Here is a 21,956-nt window from a genome sequence, read left to right on the forward strand (position 1 = left end):
CTCAGAGAAATCTTTCTAAAACCTGAAACAGTTGAGGTGTTAATTATGCAAAGGAGCTGTCACTCATTATCAGGATTTTTAGATTTCCTACATCAAATTAATGCTCTGAATTTAGTTTCTACACATTTACAATGTATTAGAATGAGAGGATGAATGAAGTGACCAGGGCTGGTTGGTTTACCTCCCACCTCATCGCCACTTTTGAAATAAAACCTTTCATTTGATAGAACCGGTCTAGCGGAGGTCCAGTAGGCAGCGTACATCAGATCAGATGTTGCCCAGATGTGCTGATGAGAGCCATCCTCAGCCTTCCTACCAATCTATTTGGACAGAACAAGAAAGTCTTACAGAAATGACACATTTTCGCCATATTTACAGTCTGGTGAGTCTCTGTCCTGCACATACAATGCCATATTTAATTTAAAGGTTTGGCATTTTGATAGATGTTTTCACCCCAAAGCCTCCCACAGTGCCGTGACTGCATTTATCTTCACATTCATTCATTCTTACGTGCAGAAGAATTTTGTTTTTGTAACCAAGTTAACCCAGTTGTGGCTTGACTCATACAGATCTCAGTTTGAGTAGCTCATACTCTGATTGTGGAAACCTCGGTTGGGTTGTCTGGCTTTCTTCCATTTCTGTGGCATGTAAACACCTTGCTTACTTGCTTGGGATTATTTGTTTCCCCTGTATTAAACTTATTTGAATTATTAGTCCAAGAGGGAAGCTGCTCTCTCATATTGTTGCGCCTTATTTATTCTCTGTGAGATCATCTCTGTGTTTCTGTGCCACTTTCTCCCCGTCTCATCTCAGCTTCCTACTTGGTCTCTCGCTTCATTTCCTATTCTTTACCCCTGGACAGAATTTAAAACAAAGGTACAATATTAACCACGGGGACACACCGAGTACCTTTGCAAGAATTAAGCAGTGTCTGATTATCAGGCATGACACCACAACAGGAACAGTTGAGGTCCACTGGCGTCCAATTACAAAGTATTACGTGCAAGTTAATTATGGGGTTAAGTTTATGGCAGTGTAGCAGTGTTTGCAATTTATTAAGGGCAGGGCTTACTACAAAGGTGTAAGGCAACATTATCTTGTCTGTGTGTCTGTGTTCATGGAGGAGAAGTAATGAGAGTGGATGGTTGCTCTCCACCAGACAGCCAGAATGAACTGTGCAATGGTTAAAAGAATCTCTCTCTCTCTCTCTCTCTCTCTCTCTCTCTCTCTCTCTCTCTCAGACTGGGGGCTGCCCTGCCTCCACAGAGTGCTCGGCCACTGCTGCATTGTGGCCCGGGGCCTCATTTGAATGGGCCTTTAGTGTTTTGTGTGAACAAGTCAGCGCCATTTGCATTTGTTCCAGTCACAAAGGTTTAACAGGTCAATAGGGACTCCCTGGCAGAAAACTAACACGCTAGGGTACCTTTTTTTTTTTTCTTCTCCTCCCTCCCTCACGTCTGCTCTGTCGCTGTGGTTGTCAGGCACCCGGCTGCCTTGTCCTGGTTGTATGTAACTGAAGCATGTGGTGTGTATACGTGTGTATAAGCATGTGTGTATGTGTTTTAGGACATGGTTGATGACAGCAGGGAGCAGGGTCAGGAAATGGGAGCCAATACTCTCCAGGCTATACTGACAAAGGTTTAATTAACATACAACTTATAGCAACAGCTTGTTTGAGTGACAGTGAGTGTGTGTGTGTGTGTGTAAAAGACACGAGAGCACACACACACACATACACACACACACACACCAGCGCATTTGTGGCTGCAGGCTTGTAGAGTTTCATTTCCTGATCTTGGAGTATTTACACTCTTCATAAAATTTGTAACGTGGTGTGGAACAATACGTGACGATACGTGGGAGCTAATTGCACCTCACTAGCTTCAAGTGTGAGGGCAGGAGAAATGACAATTGTGCCATTTATAAAGAGATAAAGTAACACTTTCCTTTAATTTGATACTTCTCCTTTGTGGGAACTTCACATATTAAAGAAAAAAAAGTAAGAAAAAAAGAAACGTGCTGCATATTTAGAAGCAAACAAAAAACTTTTGCATTATTGGCATTCCTACTGAAAACTTATGGAGGCTGTCAGCTTTAATATGTTAAGCTAGCTTCGGGCTAGCAGTGCTCACCCCTTTTAAAAAGGGTGCTAACTTTGCTAACATGCAATTTTTTCCATGCCAATCTTAAAAGTCTGTTTCTAATATGTTATTAGCCTTATAAAAGCATCTAATGAGTCATTTTAAAATACTTTGATATGCTTAAGTTAAAGTGCTCTTAGCCAAGCCATTACAGTATGGGTCCTCACGTTGTCAAACAGTTGTTTTTGTGCCTATTTGAGAAGAATATCTCGAGACTATCATCTCATTAAAGAGTTATTATGATTGTTGGAAGGATACGCAGAATTAACTTTTAACGGAGTGTAGCATCTATAGCTAAGTGGCTGTTTTGGGACTCTCACAATCCGAAATCAACAGTATTTTTGCATCAATTAAATGCTTGAGTATGTAAAAAATTTTTGAAAAGTTAACTCGGTGCAAGCAGTGGGCTATGTGCTTGAAATAAAAGAATAATGCTGGATCACCACAGCATTTCAATCCACTTTATGTGGGTTTTAAGTGCAGCTCTGACAGCAGGGTGTCCTAGTGCTCAGAGATATTGTCCTGCATTTAAAATGTCAAAGGCTGCGTCCTCCTAACAGCCAGGTGTGCTGCTAAAGGGTCCTCAGGCAGGACCGCGAACCCCCCTCCTGTTCACTCAATCTGTGTAAAAGCTTCCACCTCAGCACTGCATGAGTGAACGTACTGTAAAACCGTCGTGTCAGATTTTACCCATGGTTGACGGCTGCCTATTGTATTTCTGTTGTTATAAATAGGACAGTACCACTCAATCAGCCTCAGCCTCTTTTACCGCTTTTTCTGTTTACAACATGGTTTTATCAGAATTTAATAACCTTTAACGCACACAGTCGGCATCTGATTTTTTTTTTTCTATGTACTGTGTAGTGTGGAATGAACCAGTCAAGGTCAAGTTTTTGTTTGGCATAAATACAGACATAGGAGGGGATTTTCTTTTGCAGCGCATCATTTGAGCTGTATACTTTTGGATTTGTTTGCAACAATAGCCGAATCCCCATTTGTGTAACCCTTAACAAAGAAATAAACTTTTTCATTGTTTGTGATTGAAAATATGAAATTGGCCATGTAAAGCTTTTGAAAAGTTTTGGTTTTCGGTGCGTATAAGAACGCGTTGTTTGTCTGAATGCAGGTAGGAAGCGCATACTGTGTGAATAACCCTGAATACCATATATATGTGTACAAAAAGGAATTTTCTCTTCAGCGTTGAGGACAAACAAAGAGCGAAAAACTGAGGAAAAAAAAAAAACATTTTCAAACCCTTCTTGGTTGTTCAGCTCTGTACTCTCTATGTAAAAGCTCGTTCCAGGCATTAGCTAGTTTAATCACTGTGTACACTAACATGCACACTATAAGGAACTTGGCTTGGAGACTTGGCGCACGTAGTGTAAATATAGCAGAATATACAGACACACGCAGACACACAGTGTATATAGTAGGATACAAAACTATGTACACATCATGCACAACTGTACACATGATTAAAACATGGGCTGGTTTTATTTATTTCAGCACGTTACAAGTAGTCTTGAAGACTATTTTACAGGAGTATTTGACAGACAGCAGAGGAGGGAAAAATTGAATATTTTGTGGCAGACCTGAGTGGGAGGCATGCTTACAATTGCTTCTGTCATACTGATCTGAGCCGGCCTGGCTACAGCGCCGCACTCTGCTGTGCTGTATTTGGTTGTGATTGTTTGTGTTGAGCTCCGTGACCCACTATCTGGACTTCTGTTCCATTATCTTTCAAAAAACTTGCTGCACTTGCGTCCCAAGCGAAGAAAAGCAAAGTGAGAGCCCAGCGTCAGGTGCTACAAGCTGCTGGCTAGGCCTGTAGCCAGGCCCAGAGAGCCAGACCTGGCAGCTCCGAGGCTGCGACGTGTGAAACACTGCACACAAAGGAGCTCGCTCCATCTGTATGCACCCTACATAGGCAGGCTTTTGTTGCAGCCGACAGGCACATGACTGCTAGCATCTTAACCCCTGAGAGCCAGCGTCTCTTTTCCCCTCTCACTAGGCTGCACACTGCAGCAGAGACCACAGTGAGTTAATACTTTAAGGAAAAAAAAAAAAAAGAAAAAGAAAAGAACGCTTGATTTAAAGTTAGAGCTAGTGGTTCATTTGTGATTTATGTGTTTGGCATTTATGTGGACATTTTGCCCAGTAAAAACTCCCCAGAATATATATCAAGACAGAAGGTGTAATGTAAATATCACATATCATCGTATGGTTGGAGAATAAAGTTTGCAGACTCGTGCTTTAAATTCTCTGACGTGCACTGTGTGATAACGTTCAGGCCAAACTTTGTCGCAGCAAAATGAATGCTATACATTGTTTGAAGAATTGGATCAGGGCTTCATTTTTAACAATGATTTGAGGTTAATATCGAGGTCAGTCATGAATGGGGAAAGACCGGAACACAAAACAAAAAAAAAAGTGTTTTCACGTGAAATATATGTAAAAATATGCAGACGAATATTTCCTGTGCTGCTGTATAGATTTGCGAAACAATAATTATGCAGGTCAGACGTAGGATGGTTTTCACATTTCAGCTTTAATTGCATTTTCTCCTCCAACTTTGCTTATTTGTCTGTACATTTTGCATGAAGTTTTAGGGACGGTCGAGAAATGAGACCGCCGACTCCCACTGGGAGACCCCTCTGTAAAATCCAATTAAAGATAAATCACCAGCATCACCACTCGACGGCTGCCGCAGTTAGGAGATGCTCCGACCTATTAGCACTCCTCATTTTTCAATTTTTAGCGTGCTATGTGGACGTCCTTGAATCGATCATTAAGTCACACACACATGCTCTTTCTCTGTCCGGGAATATTTTCCTTATTAAACATCCAGTAAACCTGCAGGAAAAAAAAAAAAAAAAAGATCTGAGTTATCTTCTAAATTCATAGTTATTTTTTGTAAAATTCCTGCCTGTATAAATAGCTAAAGTTGGTTTCATGTAGACTTGCTCACGTGTCTTGTGTTACCCTGTGGAGCCCAGACATCTCCAGACGTGTGTGTGTGTGTGTGTGTGTGTGTGTGTGTGTGTGTGTGTGAAGCCGGGTTGTAATGTGTGTGCAGACTCGATATGAAATCAAACAAACACTCTCTGCATAGCGTTCCTGAAGCCTTAGTCAGCTGAATTGGACGCAGGCGACTGAAACGAACATGCTGTCACACTCAGTCAGATAAAAGCCTGATATTTAGAAATAAGAGGGGAAATCACAGGAAGGACAGAGAGGCTGCAGTTCAAAAAATAAGTCACGTCTTCACATCATCCCCCACCACTTTCTTTGGGTGAAATGTGGGTGTATGGTCCCGATGGGGGCTGGGGAGCGAAGGGCTCCTATCTGGGCCGAGCTAGGTCACGCAGGCCCATCCAGGCTGCAGTGGCTCTGTGACGTGGCATTAAACTAGAACCAACAGCAGGTCCGAACCCTTTAAGAGGTGGTACCACTCCCTGAGAATGCCCCAGACCTGCGTGTAAGCTGATGTTTGATAAGAGCTGCAAAAATAATCATTTATTAATGCGGGATGGACCCCGAAATGTGAGCAGCAAGTGGCTGTGAAGCAGGAGAGGGGTGTGTGTGTGTGTGTGTGTGTGTGTGTGTGTGTGTGTGTGTGGGTGTGCTGGGAAGAGGGGAGAAGAGGGGTAAGTCTGACATGTAGTTTAAAAAAAAAAATCTGAAAATCTATTTTGGATTGAAGGTTTTTGCCTGTCCACAGTTGGTAATTTGCCTTTGTTTTGAATGCATTGTTTCTGAGTTATTCCAGAGTGCCAGTGTTCACAGACAGACAGAAATGTTTAAGCTGAAATGCTGCAGGCTCGAGAGCACTTGACTTCACATTCAGAACATTTTTCCTGTGTCGTCTTGCACTGCAGAATATTTCGATGCCTCACAATGAAGATCTATTTAAGCGCGAGCTCGAATAAGACCAAGGTAATAAGGATTGCAGCATCAGTTTTGTGGCGAATTAAATTTTTTTGCCACCCTCCACAATGCTGTGACAAATTACAGGAGGAAAAAGCCCTTTTTGCTCAGGATCACAGTGATGTTTCTTTGTTCCCTGGATAATAATTCCCTGTAATTACATTTTTTTTAATGTCCTCGAGATGGCCAGTGTATTCTGTTAGCTAAATTAGAAACCAAACTTTTCTAATAAACCTGGCAGTTGCAAAATGACCTAGAGAGGGGAGTCTCATGGTTAACTGAAAGTAGGACGATGGTTCTCCCAAAGCACTGCCCTTACTTTAATGAGAGAAGAGCTGCGAAAAAGGGACGAGCCGTGAAGCTGTCAAAGTGCTGCTTGTTTGGGATTTATTGTGTGTTTGGCTGTTTTTAAAGGCTGTTTAGGACACTTGTCTGTAGCGAGCGCAGGTCCATTTGGTCTCTGCTCTGTTCCAACCTTTGCTCTGCTCTGCTCTGCTGCGAACGGGCTGCGTCCACGCAGAGAAGCTCGGTTTTCAGAGGTGAGTGGCTTAATGATTATCAAAGAATTGCGTTCGTATCAAAGTGCTCAGTTAGTGCCCTTGATAAGTGTCAACTGTGTTCGGAAAACACTCGAGAGGGTTTTTTTTTTTTTTTTTTTTTTGACCTTGCAGGCGTGCACCTCTTTGTTTATTTAGAGTTTTAGTCAGTGAAGGACTCTCTTATATATTTGTAATGTAAAAGTTTTTTTTTTTTTTTAAGAAAACTCCTTTTTATAGAGTAAATAAAATTTATACAAGCCTTTAATGCTTCAAGTTCAAATGTGAAATAATAAAAAAAGACTGATGGAAGCAATTTGCAGTAATGAGGGCTGCATTTGAAAAGGATGATTTTTAAATTACACATTCAAAATGTCTGAAAGGGTCTGAAACTCGAATGATTCTCGACGCGCTGACGCCCGCTTATTTTCCCGACAATTGCAACACGTTTTTAGTGTCCAACCTTTCTAAAGCGATTTAAAGTTTCATGAGAACATGTTGTGACATCCTGGATAACAGCTTTCTCAATACACTTTTAATTGCACAGGCTGAGAGAGAAAATCCTCATTCATTTTTCAGCGTTTCCGAATCAAACCGATGCTCGAGTAGTTTATAAAATTGCCATATCCTGATTTTTAAACAGTCATCTTAATGGATAATGTAGGTTTTAACATGTTAAAGCTGAGATGGAAAAGGAGTACACATGGTTTTGAACTTTGCCTCATCACTTCCCAGAGTTCAGTTCATGAAAAGAGGTCAGAGTTAAATTTATTAGGAAATTCTGTCTGGAAGTAAGCAGGAAAAACTCAATGATCATCATTTTGTTGTTGAAATACACACATATCTATTCAGGGGAAAAGTTTGTCCTTTTGCAAAGGTCTCAACCGAGAAATAAGAAAAAAGAAAAAAGACTTGTATTTTCTTTTATCTTATTAGGTTCCGTCACAATTTAGAATTGAGCTTTTCTTTTGAAATAAAGTTCAATATTCTGTCAATGAATTCATGAATTCATTAATTCTTCCCGGGTTTTTAAAAATGTATCTGAAGCAGAGAAATGATTTTGATCCCTGCCTGAATCTGCCTCCTTTTTCCTGCTCTGCTGCTCTGACATTACCAGTTCCACACAGTGTGGCTTTTATTTCACTCTGTTAATTATACTGGTCGAAATATGTCAAGATTAATATTTCTGTACATGTGTGATGTATATATTCGATTTCTCTCTTTTTTTTTTTTTAAATAACTATATTTGCTCGTATTGAATATATGGCATTTTCTGAAGAAAAAGATGCTTTTAAGTGTTCAGCTTCTTTCTTTTCTCCTTCTGACAGGAAATAATTCGATTTCAGACTCGTTCGAAACTTTGAAACGATCGAAACGCTTCATCCGCCCGCCAACATCTCACGCGCAAAAAAAAAGAGGAAATCGATAAATGTGATCGGAACAAATCAAAGAGCTTAAAAAGCGTGTGCCCACGTCGTCCCTCGTCCTCCACAGGGTGCAGAGGGTTAAGCTCTATCTGGTCCCAAAGTGACTGAAGGAGTTCATACGTGTGTCTGCTGCAGTCCACTCATCTGTCGGTAACTTTGCTTCACATATAGCATGATGTGGCATGACGGACGACCTTTTTGTAGCGATCTGGCAAGTTATCAGCAGTGTGTGAGTGACTGCATCACACGGGCCGCCATGTTGTCTCCTCCTGTCCTCCATTTTGTGATCCTGTCTCTCGGTTCTTCCCCGCCTGCTTTTAGCGAACTTTTATTTATTAAAGTTAAAAAAAAATTAAATTCTGTTGCTTTCATGCGATTTTCAGATGTGCATTTAATTTTTTTTCGACCCGTCGGGCCTTTGTTTTATTACAGCCTGTTATCCGACGGCTTTTTGCTCCGCTTTTTACCTTAAAGTTCCTCCTTAACAACCTCAAATCAGCCATCCACTGCAGTGAGGTGAAAGCCGCCTGGACAGGCGGAACTGCTCTATAGGAGGACTGTGTCCTATTTGACAAGGCGTTTACCCTTTACAACAATTTGTCCATGTAATCAGCAACACCCGTGTGAGAGGTTGCATGCGACGTTGGGTTTTACAGCTCTGCAGCGTGAGCGGCTGTGACCCGTAGCCCCATAATGGCCACCGGGGGTCACGGAGGTTAATAGAGACTGATGTATGAGGCCCCAGAGTGACATCCCAAAGGGGATGGCCCCTTAATCCTTATTAGGCCTCTGCGTTAGTGATCCTTACCTTTCAAAGCAAACAGCACGCTCCCTTTGCCGTGGGGCCCCGGCCTGCCCCCGGCGTTACACTTCTGACCCCGGGGTCGTGGCCTTTGTTCAGAGCCCTTCAGAGAGTGACCTTAGGGGTCACGGCTGTAATAGAGAAGTTGTCGAGGCGCGTGCTGCCGAGGGGCCCCTCAGCAGACCACCTCGTAGAGGGAGCCGGCACTCCGCACCGGTCACTGAGGAGAGGAGGAAGCGTGTGTGTGTTCGCCGGAGTGTGAACGTATAGATGGCTGTAACTTAGTGGGTGAATACAGCAGGGGTTATACTGTGGTCCTGCCACAGGACAGCGTCTGAGGCTCGTAAATTAGACCCAAACTTTAAACGCAGTAAGTCGTGTATTCACAGGAGTAGCTGCTTCAGAGGGTCCTTCCTACGTGCTTCTACTTATTCGGCTGCTTTTTATTCACTGCTGATCGAAAGCTACAAATAATATATTGAAGGAATCGCATTTTTTGTGCAGAAATGGCTTATATTTTTTAACACGTAATTTTTTTTGCTGTGTCTATATGATGAACTTTGTCGAAGAGGAGGCTGTTGTCAGTGAGTCTGTTCTGCTGCCAAAAAAAACAAATGATTTGTTATTTAATTGAAATGTGTGTGATTTGTCTATTTTTTTAAACTTGTAGTTTTTTGCAAAGGAGTATTAGAAATATTGCAGCTCATATTATTCTCAAGTGCTTTATGTGTATGTGTGTGTGTGTGTATGTGTGTGTGTGCTATAAATTTCATTGAAGCATGTTGATTGGTCACACACGGGATGATTCATATGGATATGAAGGTGCCGAGTGCCTGATAAGACCACTCAACGGCTCCATTGTTTTAGCTCACGAGTGAACTATAACTCTGTGAGACATTCACTGCCATGTCGCCACTGTGCAACACAAGCTGTGCATCATTGACACATTCGCTGCGGTCGCTTGATTTTTTTTTTTTCTTTTTTTTTAATTTTTGCAGATGTGAAAGATTTGCTGAAGCCTAATCACTGCAGCTTCTCCCCTTTCGTCACCTACTGCGCTCCAGCTGAAATGTGCCCCTAAAACATGACTCACAGCCTTATTAAATATCAACAGTGCGACATGCTTTCACACACTGACAGTAAACGTGTGGCGAGGCAGAGATTGGAGCGGAGGTGAAGGGGCTCGATGCAAAAAAAATAAAAAAATAAAAAATTTGCGGTCGTGGACTCTTGGAGGTGTCATAAATGAGGTTGTTAATATTGGAGTTTCATCAATGGCAGCATTACGCAGGCCGCTCCTGCAGGGGCGAGGCCGTGCAGAGGGCTACAGTGTCAGAAGTTGGCAGCTGAGCCAAAACCAGAGTCGTATCCTCAAGTGAACTCTCCACGACGTACGGTGCAACAGGCTCTGCCAAGTTTTTTGAATTCCTGCCACATGTTAGATGGTAAACAACTGACTAGCAGAAACACTGTCGCAGATAGACGAGGAGGCCTGAGAGACTCTTCAAATTGCTGATGAAACATGCATTTGTTTACACTATTGTTTGATTTATATTCAGCATGCAGTGGTGGTGGCGTTTTTTTGCTAGGGGCGATTGCAATTGGTTCAAAGGCATGGCGAGATGTGACGTCACAGGATTCAGCCGGATGACTGTTTGGTGCTTGATCCGTTTTTCTCATCAAGGGACACGAGTGGATTCACATCGTGATAAAAGTGCACTGAAATCACCCGAACCCCCGAAGCAGCCTGATTTCTGTCTCACTCGCGCTCCTCTTCCACGTTTTGGAAGTTGTCGTTTTTTTGTTTTTGTTTTTTTTTTTTCCGCGTTTGTGCGTTGTGTGTTTTCGATATGCGGATGGTGCAGCAGAACACAGAACACAGGGAATCTGAGTTTCATTTGAGACTGTGGAAAGCTGAGGAGAGTTAGGCAAGACAAGTGCACTCACTCTCTCCCTCTCTCTCTCTCTATCTCTCTCTCTCTCCCTGGGTCTGTCCTCCGAGGTAGAAACACACACACACACACACACACACACACACACGCACACACACACAGCAGCGTAACGCCTTTTCTTTTAGCCTCCAGGACTGAGAGCGAGGAGGTAGGAGAGGCTGCAACTAACCAAGCGGCCATATTAGTTTGCTGTTCAATCGCTTCATGCTCGCTCTGGTCTTCGTCGTCTTCTCCACGCTGAAAAGCACGAATGAGAACACGGTGAAGCGTATGCAGGGAGGTTTTCCCACCTTTATTTGTGTCAGTGCGTGCGATTCCCCTAAAGACAGATTGAAATCACGACCAGCTAGCCGTGCTCCATGATGTGAGATCTGTCGTTTCTTTGGACAGTTTTCCCTTTTTCCCCTCTCTTTTGTGCGGCTGCTACTTTGGGGAGAGAGGAGGGGAAAAAATTTGCCTGTGTTGAGTTCTGGGTTTCTTTTGGGAAAGAGAAAACTGGAGGGGAGGGGAATGGCGTCCAAAAGAGAGGAAGTTGTTTTTTTGCCATGGGGGAATCTGTTGCAAACAGCTAAGGGGCATTACAGCACTTTGGCCACAGAGAGAAGGGAGGGAAGTCGGGTGGAAACCGGACGGGTGTGAATAACCTTCAGCAGGCTGATGCAGAGGTTGGTAGGTGTGCAGGAGACGGGGGGGCGGGGGTGGGGGGTGGGGGGGGGGAGCCAGCAGGGGTGGTATCTGGCACAAAAAAACATAAAAAGATCCTCCTCATGCAGGCTTAAATTAACACTAGCTGTTCAGAGTCGGGCTGTTTATTACTGTAGACTATAACAGTGCTACTGAAAGGACAAGAAAGGGTGGGAGACAGAACAGGCTGGACACTGGAGGGGAGGCGGAGAGGGAAGGAGGGTGCGGGACACGAGCAGAGTCATCGGCAGAGTCCATTTTATCGTTCGGCTACTGCCCGACATCTCTCCTTATTCGCGCGCAGGACCGCCGCTGCTGCAGATCGCAGCAAAGGCGAGGGTGGCCTAGTAATGGCACATGGCGAGCGCACTGCGGTAAATATTACAGGATTTTACAGCACAGTTCACTGTTGCAATCAAGGAGGGGCAGTCGCACCCAGGTGCTTATCTGGCTTTGATTGCAAGCCAAAACAGTCAGTGTAGCCTTTCGACTCATTACGTGTCCGTGGTCGAGGAAAAGAAGCAGCGATCAGGGCGAAATTCAGCAGCGGTCAAGCCAGACTTTGTTTCTCGGCCTTTTATTGGTGGGACGCCATTGCTTCCATTGGCCGCCTGGAAGTTTTGCGATAAAGGACACGTAGGTCAAAGTCAGGCGTCTGCTGCTGAACTCCGAGCAGCTCTGAAATGAAAAGACGAATCGTTAATCTTTTCCATGAATCTCAAAGTTAGGTGTTGCAAGTTGTCCCAGAATCCTTTAATCATTTGCGAGTGTGTGTGTGTGTGTGTGTGTGTGTGTGTGTGTGTGTGTGTGTGTGTGTGCTGTGACTCTCCTCTTCAGGAGAAGTGCACTGTATGCCCCCCCACACCCCCCCAAGCTCCCTCCCCACCCCGCCTCGTGCACGCGCACGTCACGCCGGTGATGAAAACGCGCAGTGCGCACGCACTCCCACACGTCCCTGTTTCATCATCAGCTGAGCCCTTTCTCCTCCACTCACAGCTCTTCTCCCCTCCCTCTCTCGCCCCCTCCCCTCGCGGCTCTTGCTTCTTTTTCTATCCATCGCTCTCCTCCTCCTCTCTCCCTGGGTCCCGGCCACATGCGAGAGGGTAGACTAGGACGCTGCAGCTCTGAAAAAAAAAAAGAGAGGGGAAAAACGCTCTGCTGCTATTTCTACAGGCGGGCCCTCCCCTTAGCTACTCTGTGCCAAAAGAGGGAGGGATTTTTTACTACTCCCAGTCCCAGGATTTTAACCCTCTGCCTGCTCTCGCCTCTCTCTGAAAGATCTGCTCCTCAATATCATGCAACAAGTGGCTTTGCTTTACTCCTACTTCGACATCGCTGCGCCATTTGCGAAGACGTTCTCCGGGACCCGCGTTTTCTTCACCTGGCGGGCGCCGCTCGCACGCATTTTGTCGCGTTTCGCCGTTTTCGGGTTGTTGTCAGTCGAGTTAATTAAAGTGGACCGGGGAGAATCAGTGGTTTTGGTTTGTACCCTGATGCGAAGGCTTTTCGAGCACGTGCTTCTAGATTTGCTCGCCATGCTGCCTTTCCTCGTGAGTCGCCCCCGAAGCTGAGGAGGGAGACGGCAGTTTTGCTTTTCGAGCGTGGTGCTTGACCAGCCGCTTGATTTCATGTTACCTGTGCATGTACGTGTGCATGTCTCGATTTGAGCAGATGATTTCTCGTGTATTTTCCTGTGCTCTTATCTCCTTCGCCCTCCTCCTTCCTCACCCTTTCCATCTCTAAACCTCTCCCTCTTTTGGGTTTTCTGCCCCACCCTCTCTTCCTCACGCTCTCTCCCTCTCTCCCTCTCTCCTTCTCTCTCTCTCTCTCTCTCTCGGACAGTCTCCACTGAAAGGGGAGCAGGAGGGCGGAGCAGCGACGGGGCTTTTTCTGGGACAGGTGCCAATTCCAAACAAAAGACACAAAAAGCCAAAAAAGAGTGAGATAGCTCCCAACGACAGGCAAAAAGAGGCATGTTTCAAGAACTGATGTGTAGTAATAACGTGTGTGCGCATGTGGAACTGCTCTCCTGTCGCAGGACTTTTTTTTTTTTCATCGTTGCACGAGCGAGTAGCAGCACAGATCTTGAATCCTCTCTCTCCCCCCTTCTCTGCTCCCTTGCTCCCGTGAAGGCATTTGAGTTTCGAGCGGGGAAAAGAAGGAGGGGTGGGTGGAGTTGGGAAGGGGCAGTGGGAGGCGGAGCCTTGCCTCCTCTCCTCCCTGTGAGTCTTCTGCATTATTCATATGCCCGGGCCAGTGCTGCAATCTGACTGGCTGCCTGGCTTAGCATTCACCCGACATTCAGCGGCTCTGTTTGCTAACATTCCTCATTCAAAGCCTTGTTAACTGCCAGACGGGAGGAACACGCGACTCCATGGGAAACCCACATGGCCTCCTTATTGTGGCGAGCCCTGACAGTCTCAGACTAGGAGGTGGCAGACAGGGGAGAGCGAGGGGAGCCGCTTTGCAAATATTAGAAAGCAAGTTAGCTGAGGTGAGGCAGGTTACCCGAGGCTCAGAGGCAGGGTTTGGGTTAAGGTGGCCAGATTGACAGGGTAAAGCCCAGACAGAGGGGCAGACAGATGGGCAGACAGACATATAGACAAGGCGCTGAGGCGGACAGGGAGGCTGGCACTTTGTGGGACTCTGAATGGGTCTCTCGTTGGCGTGCCCGCCTACTCCTTGCAGGGAGTGCAGAGCTGTGTGACTGAATCCGAGCTCCTTCTCTGCCCTTCTCTACAGAGAGGATATGTGGACATACTGCGTACAGCTACGGAGGGAATCCAGCACAATGAGCGGCGGAGATTTCGGCGCTTTACCCCGGATAGCTGACTGACTGCGGTGTGAGTGCCAGTTGCCTCAAAGTCTCACTGGGTAAGTCAGAGAGCATGTGTGGGTGTGGAGGTAAGTGTGTGTGTGTGTGTGTGTGAGTGCATGGACGCCTGTGTACGTGTGTGTGAGGCATGCACACATGCAGAGGTCTTCGTTTGACAAAAAAAAAACGACGAAACACAAAGATGAAACCGGCGCCACGGCGCGGCTTCGTTTTGACCCGATCTCCATGTTGGTGTGTTTAAGTCTGGGTGTTGTTTCCTTCGGGGCGGCACGACTATCCAGAGAGAGGAGGCTTAACTGAATATAGGCAAACCCGGGGGGGGGGGGAAACGTGGCACGGGCTTTGAATTTCAGACGAAATCGAGCTAATCTCTCCTCTGGTGCGTTCCTACCTGCAGTTTTGCACTCCAGGTCGGCCTTTTGTGTGTGTGAAAGAGAGACGGTTTTGGAGGGAGCAGAGAGGGACGAGTGCTGTAATGTTGGGCCGAGGGCCAGACAAGGCCTGCTACACAAGGCCGAGCCCCACCACAACGCTCCCTCTCCCTCTCTCTCCCCCCTCTCTCTCTCTCTCTCTCTCTCTCTCTCTCCCTGTGTCTCTCTCCCCTTTTCTCTCCTGGTCAGCTATCAGAAAACTATTAACCGTGATTCTCGTAATGAGTTTTCTCATTAAAACCTCATCTCGGCGAACGCGAGCGAGGTTTTTTGTTTGTAATAGAAGGTTAAACATTTGAAAATGGGTCACTGCTGACACGTGGCCACACGTAGCGTTGATACAGCTCGAACAGGCCTTTTGGACCAAGCGTTTATTATGCTTTATCCCTAATGTGGCTCACGTATAAGCGTTCGTTTACATTTTTTACATTTTCCTTCACGTGCGTAAACAAGAGAAAGGCTTCAAGCTGCGGACGATTCTCTGTTTCGATCGGTTGTACAGTTTGAAGACTCAGTGAAATTCAAAGCAGTGTAACCTAATTTCACAGTATTTGGGTTGTGTATTTACCGGAATAGAGCAGTCCGCTTTTTAAAGAATTGATAAAAGTTAAATTGTCATTTGCATCAGTATCACCCCTTCTTCATCCCTGAGGACGAATATTTGCTCTAAATCTGACTTTTTAACGTCATATTTTCCACAGAAATAAAAAAAATCAATACGCCACACCCCCCATAGATGTCTTCCAGTGTGGCATCTTTTACTCGTCGCCCATAAATCAGTTTTTTCTACCAGGGCTAATTGAAAAATCGGACATTTTTCCCCCCACACCGCCTGTCGAGGAGGCATCATGTTGAACACCTCAGCACATCAGAGTCTTCCATGACCAATAGGTAGGAGTGGAGGCAGCCTGAGTCATCACAGATAGCTCTAGTCATCCCACCTACGTCCTACGTTACACACTACAGGGTCTTGCGCGAGCTCCGCCATCACTGTCACCACGGCAGGAAAGCCCTAACTTCCCGCATTAGGTGTGTCCGGACCCCTCTTCCGAGACCCTCAGCCCGCTGATATTACGAGCTAATACGTCAGCATTTGAAAAAGCAACGCGTCACTGCTGAGCACCAATCGGCTCGCAAGGTGCCGCAGCAGAGTCAAATGAGGGATGAGATTGTTTTTTTTTGATTTTTCGCTGCTCTCCTTTTCTATTTCCTTCCTTTCTAGTTTATTCCATCCCAGAAACGGGGCGATAGAAGGGAAACAGCGAGAAGCGCGCCTCAAACGCGCTTCGTAATTTGGAAAGCGTCGATCGTTTCAGCGACTATTGAAAAAACGTCGAAAGTTAATAGTGTCCGAAAAGTGTCTGTCGGGTGGATTTATGTCACGAATAAGAAAAAAGTGTAATTCCTCAAAATGTTGCCAGTCGAGAGAGAGTAGTTCATCCTGACGCCATGAGAAAACACAAATCCTGCTCGATTTTGGAATTCATAAAAATAATGTATTTTTCACATAAAGCTGGCAGTGAGTTGCAGACTGTTGTGCGATTTTATCCAGAACACACCGATTTCCCTTCAAATATTCTCTCACCTTTAATGATGGACCGCTGAGGAGTCCTGCATCGTTTTGTTTTTTTAAGCCAAAAAATAAGTAAAAATTGCAGATTTTGCCTCCACGCTGAATCTACAAGCCTGGTTTAAAAAAGCAATCACATGACGTGTTAGACACTGTTAGAAAACGACCAAACTGAAGGAAATGTGAAAGCTAGCACAAAGAGCATCACACCACATCTTGAACCAGACACACACACACACACACACACACACACACACACACACACACACACACAGGCAAACACCCAGACACATTTGATGCTATGTACCCCACAATGAACCCTGGCTCCTAAGATGAATGGGGTTCCCACGCCTCTCCCAAGGAGTGCAGGGCACAGCCTCCTCCTCTGAGCTTTCACACACACACACACACACACACACACACAATGCACACATTACAGATGCACCACATGGTATTACTCAAACACACACAGGTGCATTTGAGTATAACACAGAGACACACGCTGGCACCGAGAAGGCAGTCATTTTAAAACAGACATACTTAAAATATTGATTATTATTCAGAGCGCTGACACCAGTGACGACTGCTTCGATTTTAAAGATGGAGCGAGGCACAGCTCTATCTCTGTCGCCAGCGCCTCGGCCTTTTGGCATAAGAAGCGGCTTCTAATTTGTCAAACAGGAAGGAAAATGAGGTACGAGACGGATTTGAGGTGTTATTCTTTCAGTTACATTTTCGGATACACCTCCTCTTGTTCCAGTGTGTTTGAGAACGTCTGTGTGTGCATGTGTGCTTGTGTGTGTGTGTGTGTGTGTGTGTGTGTGTGTGTGTGTGTGAGAGTGAGAGAGAGAGAGTGTGAATCAGTCATAAGGTTTTGTTTTGCAGGAAGAATTTAAATGAAGCAGAAACAAAAGTTCATGGGAAAATCGAACAATTCATTTCATAAGGGTTCTTCTGTGTGTGTGTGTGTGTGTGTGTGTGTGTGTGTGTGTGTGTGTGTGTGGTTTTCACATGAATATATGTATGTGGCTTGGTTTCAAACTCAACAATATGAGTGTTAAATTATAAAATAGATATATTTTAAGATTTGTTTTTGTATTATTTTATTTTCTTAAACGCACCGGGCCGTTTTTTAAAAATCACGATTCATCACAGTTTATTTTTTTTCTCCTCTTAAAATAAGAGCATAATTCATTCTTCGAATATACACCATTTATTTTCATATATATCGAATTTAATTTCTTTAATTGTTCTTTAAAATAGAAGACAGAAGTTTTTCTAAAGTAATGTGTGTGTGTGTGTGTGTGTGTGTGTGGGAGGCGGTGGGAGGGGGCTGTAATATTTATTTATATAATATACAAAGAATATTTTCACATTTTTTAAAACAGTATTTTAGTAAAAAATCTGGATTTTATTTAAATCTTAATTAAATGCTTGTTTATTAATGTTCCATTTTTCCTTTGATGTTTTTAATATATCAAGCCCTTTTTAAATTTCAGGATTTCACTTTAAGAATAAAAGTGATTATCGACAAGACAGACAATTAGAGAAAAGGGGAATAAGCGCAGAATAAAAAGCCACGGCTCCGTTCGTCCTAATGCGCGCTGTAATATAATTCCCACTGGTCGTTTTCTGAAGCAAATGCTCTTCTGAGAGATGAATCTTCAGCTTCTTCAACACCAGCCAGTTCATGGTAATATAATTATCCAGTCTAAATTCAGCTGCAGTATTCTGAGCCGTGATCACTCTAACATATGTTACATCAGCCTTAATGATACACTCAAGTAGCTGCTTGGCAGGTTTATGACCTGAGGCTACATGGACACCTTAGCGTGTGTGTGTGTGTGTGTGTGTGTGTGTTTTGTGAATATATCTGCACAGTATTATGTGTGTGTGTGTGTCGACATGGGTGTGTGTATGTATAACTGTATTTACGTCTCTGTTTTTCTCTTCTATTTGCAGGCTCATTATTTGGGAATGACTTAATTTTCCTGGTCAGACCTCAAAAGGGTTAGTTTCAAAATCCGATTAATTTTCTACATTGTCAAATGTATTTCTGAATTGTCCAAGTATATATTTGCTTCACACTCGGCGATGCGTTCAGCAGTGTGTTTGTGTCCCCGTATGTGTGTGTGTGTGTGTGCGAGTGTGTGCGCATGCCATCACACCACTGAATTGTCAAAGGCAAAATCATTTCGGTGTCACTGGAAACGTGCATCCTCCGGCTTCCTCTTCCTGCAGGCGCGCAACACAATTAACACAGCCAGTCGTTGGTTTATCGAACACAATCCGCCTCACGTTGTTCCCGGCACGCAGCAGCAACAGCGGCAGCGAGTGACGCGTCCCGTCAAAACCGGGCCCGGCGCGTTTTGTGTGTCATGTCATCTGAATCAGTAAGTCTGTGGTGCGGCTCAAAGATAATCTCCTCAAAGGAAATTAGTCGGGGAAAAAGGGGGAAAGAAAAGCCGTCAGCCTAAAGGTCAAATGAAGATTAGAGGGAAACAGTACACGAGGGCACACCGGCTGGCACCCGGAACTGCACAAAGGCCTCATTGTCACGGGAGCTCAGCTCCGCACACACTCTCCCTCCGTACTTGGGGAGACATGACACCTGTTGGTGGCTCTGGTCAACTGCAGGCGGAGTGACCGGACACCTTCACAGGGCAGCAGTGGTGGTCAGATGTCAAGTCTTTCATGGTTTTGAGCACACTAAAAAAGGTTTACCAAGACTCACACGTTTACAGTGACCTTGGACAGAGCACGACTCAGCAGACAAACACGCTCACAGGTTCCTGTCTCACGTCGAATTGTTTTTAATCTTCCGCCACCTTCACCTCAAAGAGTCGCCTGCTTAATCTCAACTCATTTTCAGCGTCATTCTTGACAGTTTAACACAGTTTTCAGCTCCAGTTCAGGGTGCTGTGCGTCCAAACGCTGGACGAATGTGCTTTTGGACGGTTGGTGGCTGCAGGCTGTTCCTCAGTCACACCTCTCATCAGCTAATGACACCATTATATTTTTGACAGACGTCATGCTGGTCACTTTGGAGTGCGTTGATATGATAACACACTCTGAACGTGTTTGAAATACAGTTTTTCAAATAGTTGAAAAGGTTGCTGCTGTACTGAAGACACACAGTAAAATATACAGGATGAATTCATCGCTCTGCTGATGTGCACACCAACAATGAAACATTTCATCGTTAAGTGTTCAGTGTTAAAGGGTTAGTTCACCCAAATCACAAAAACATCCTTTCTGTCTTATCGCTCATCATTTCTGTGCTCGCCGTGGAGGTCTTGAGGGACCTGCCCTCACCCCAATACAGCGTAGGAGTACAGAACATCGTTTGTAGTGTTCACAGCAGTGAAGGATTCCTTTTAAAAACTGTCCCTGTTACTCGGGATAATCCACATGACGAGCTGTCAGTAGGTTTTGTACGGACTATTTCTTTTGGATAAAGAAGTTCCAATTCTGAGTGATTTTTCAATGCTGTGTGCACCGCAAATGAAATCCAGTTCACCTCCACTGTATCAGGGTGATAGAGATATTTGTACAAATCGGTGTCTGTATGACAAGACACCTCCAGAGGTAAAGCAGAGACTGTGTTTTCTGTAATTTGCATGAATGAACTCTTGTCCTGTGCAAACGTGATACCTCGCCTGCAGTGTCAGTGAGGAGCGGTCTGTTATACCTTACAGGCTCGGACATTAAGTGGCTCGTGTAGAGATTTGTGTGGCATTTATGGGATAACCGACCTGCAATAAAACAGCCGCAAACCGGTGCGTGCGTGTATGCGTGCGCGTGAGGAGTTAAGGCAGTGACTCACTTTCATAAGCCGGACCCCACCTCGCTTCCTCACGTCTCCCCCGTCGCTCCCCAGCTCAGGGGGGAAACCGCAGCAGAGCCGCAGCCTCTCCCTCCTCACTCAGGAAACTCCCTGAAACAACCACAACCTGTTTGGCCCTTTAGCCAAACACTCACAGACACACAGATGTGCGCTGGTTTGCACCAGGTCTTCCTGTGACGCACACAGACGGGCTGCAGACGAAGCACGACAGGTTATCTGCCGAGGATTTAATTGGCGAGTCGTTTACCGTCCATGGGTGTGTTTGTTCACTTTAGAGGTGTTACCCAAGCCACCAGGTAACAACACGCAGATTGCCAAACAGGCTGCTCATAAATAATACAGACTGAAGACTCCGTCACCCCTCTGCTCGCTCACGTGCGTGCGTGCGTTCGTACAGCTCTCTGGGTCTGCTGCGTTGGCTCAAGGTGGAGCGCGGTCATTACGCGGCGCTCATGTGTGAGACACGAGGTGAAAGTGTGACCTTTCGACACCCGGCAGCAGCTCACTCTCTCCTCTCATTTGTCTCCATCAGGCCGAGGAAACCTGAGAGGAGACGAGCTGACAGACCGCACAGGCCTGAAGCCGCCGCCGCCACCGCCGCAGAGGAGAGGTGACCTGTCACACTTAGGTGACTTCTAGGAAGTGTTTTGATGGCTTTCTTTCATTTGCAACACTTGGTGGGTTCACTTGTTTCCTGTAAATATAGAAAGAAAGAAAAATAACCACCAAAAAATCCATTTAAAAAGTGATAAAAACAAATATCAGTTTCATAAATACAGTGACTCATTTAGAAGCCATTCAAATTTTTGGGGGGTAATTGATTAAAATAAAAAAAAGGATGTAAAATGTGTTGATATATTATAACATTTGAAATGAAGAACAATTGAAAAATTGGCAAGAATCTAAGTGTAGGGCAGCAACATCCTGACAAAAATGTTGCGATAGAGAATTAATTGAATTGTCTTTATTATCAATTAATTTGAATTTCTTTAAAGCTATTAAAACTCCCTGAGGCCCACCTGTGTGTTCAATGAATAAAATATCTACTTACAAATAATATAATAAAGTAATCTAGCAATAATACATGCATGTTTATTCTTGAGCCTGGCAGCAGTATCTGTGACAAAATAATTATCTCAGCTCAAAGGCCCACTTACTCAGCTTTCAACTGCAGCTCAGTCTTCACTATCTTTTCTCTCATAAACTCGTGTTATCATATAAAAAGCCTGTTTTAGTTGCACACTTCGCTGTTTTGTTTCATGCGTGTTTTCCTGGTTTTCCGAGCGTTTGTCTCTGAGTTCGTCTTCCCGCCGGTCGTCCGTCAGCCACGTGACACAGGAGACTCCTGCAGGAGATGAACTGTCCTTTGGGGTGAGGTAGTAGGTTGTATAGTTTTAGGGTCATTCCCAAACTGTCAGATGACTATACAACTTACTGTCTTTCCTGGAGCGACTGTGATGGCAGCGGCATCATGACAACGGAAATACAACTTCACCACTTCTTCCTCTTTTTGATGAACAGTCATGTACCCCTTGTTAATCTCCTTCATTGAAGTTAGACCAATGAGAAAGGGGGTGATGTAGAGGAGAAGCTGATAAGTTAGAGGGCATGCATTTTTAAAAGTTTACATCCAGAGCATGTTGCTGAAATATAGACCTTTAAACAGAACTGTTGTGCTTTTCTTGGTTTCTTCAAATGTGCTTATTGTAATTGCAAATGCTGTAACAAAATGCCTCCATTAGCTAATGTTTGAATAATGGTTTTTAGCTGTGCTGAAATGTGACATTTTCCTTGTAATGCTCT

The 21,956-nt window shown here is 44.7% G+C and overlaps 1 long non-coding RNA gene across 1 annotated transcript in view; it reads left to right on the forward strand.

The window, feature by feature from the left end:
- The window catches only part of LOC143314699 (uncharacterized), a 33,379-nt gene extending 12,007 nt beyond the window's left edge, over nt 1-21,372 (forward strand). The window contains exons 4-6 of the long non-coding RNA XR_013075818.1: nt 14,212-14,343; nt 18,269-18,316; nt 20,686-21,372. This is a non-coding gene — a long non-coding RNA (uncharacterized LOC143314699). The remainder of the gene's footprint in view (nt 1-14,211; nt 14,344-18,268; nt 18,317-20,685) is intronic.
- The last annotated feature ends 584 nt before the right edge of the window (nt 21,373-21,956 follow it).

This window comes from Chaetodon auriga, chromosome 22 (genome assembly GCF_051107435.1).
Source record: "Chaetodon auriga isolate fChaAug3 chromosome 22, fChaAug3.hap1, whole genome shotgun sequence".
Taxonomy (NCBI): Eukaryota; Metazoa; Chordata; class Actinopteri; order Chaetodontiformes; family Chaetodontidae; genus Chaetodon; species Chaetodon auriga.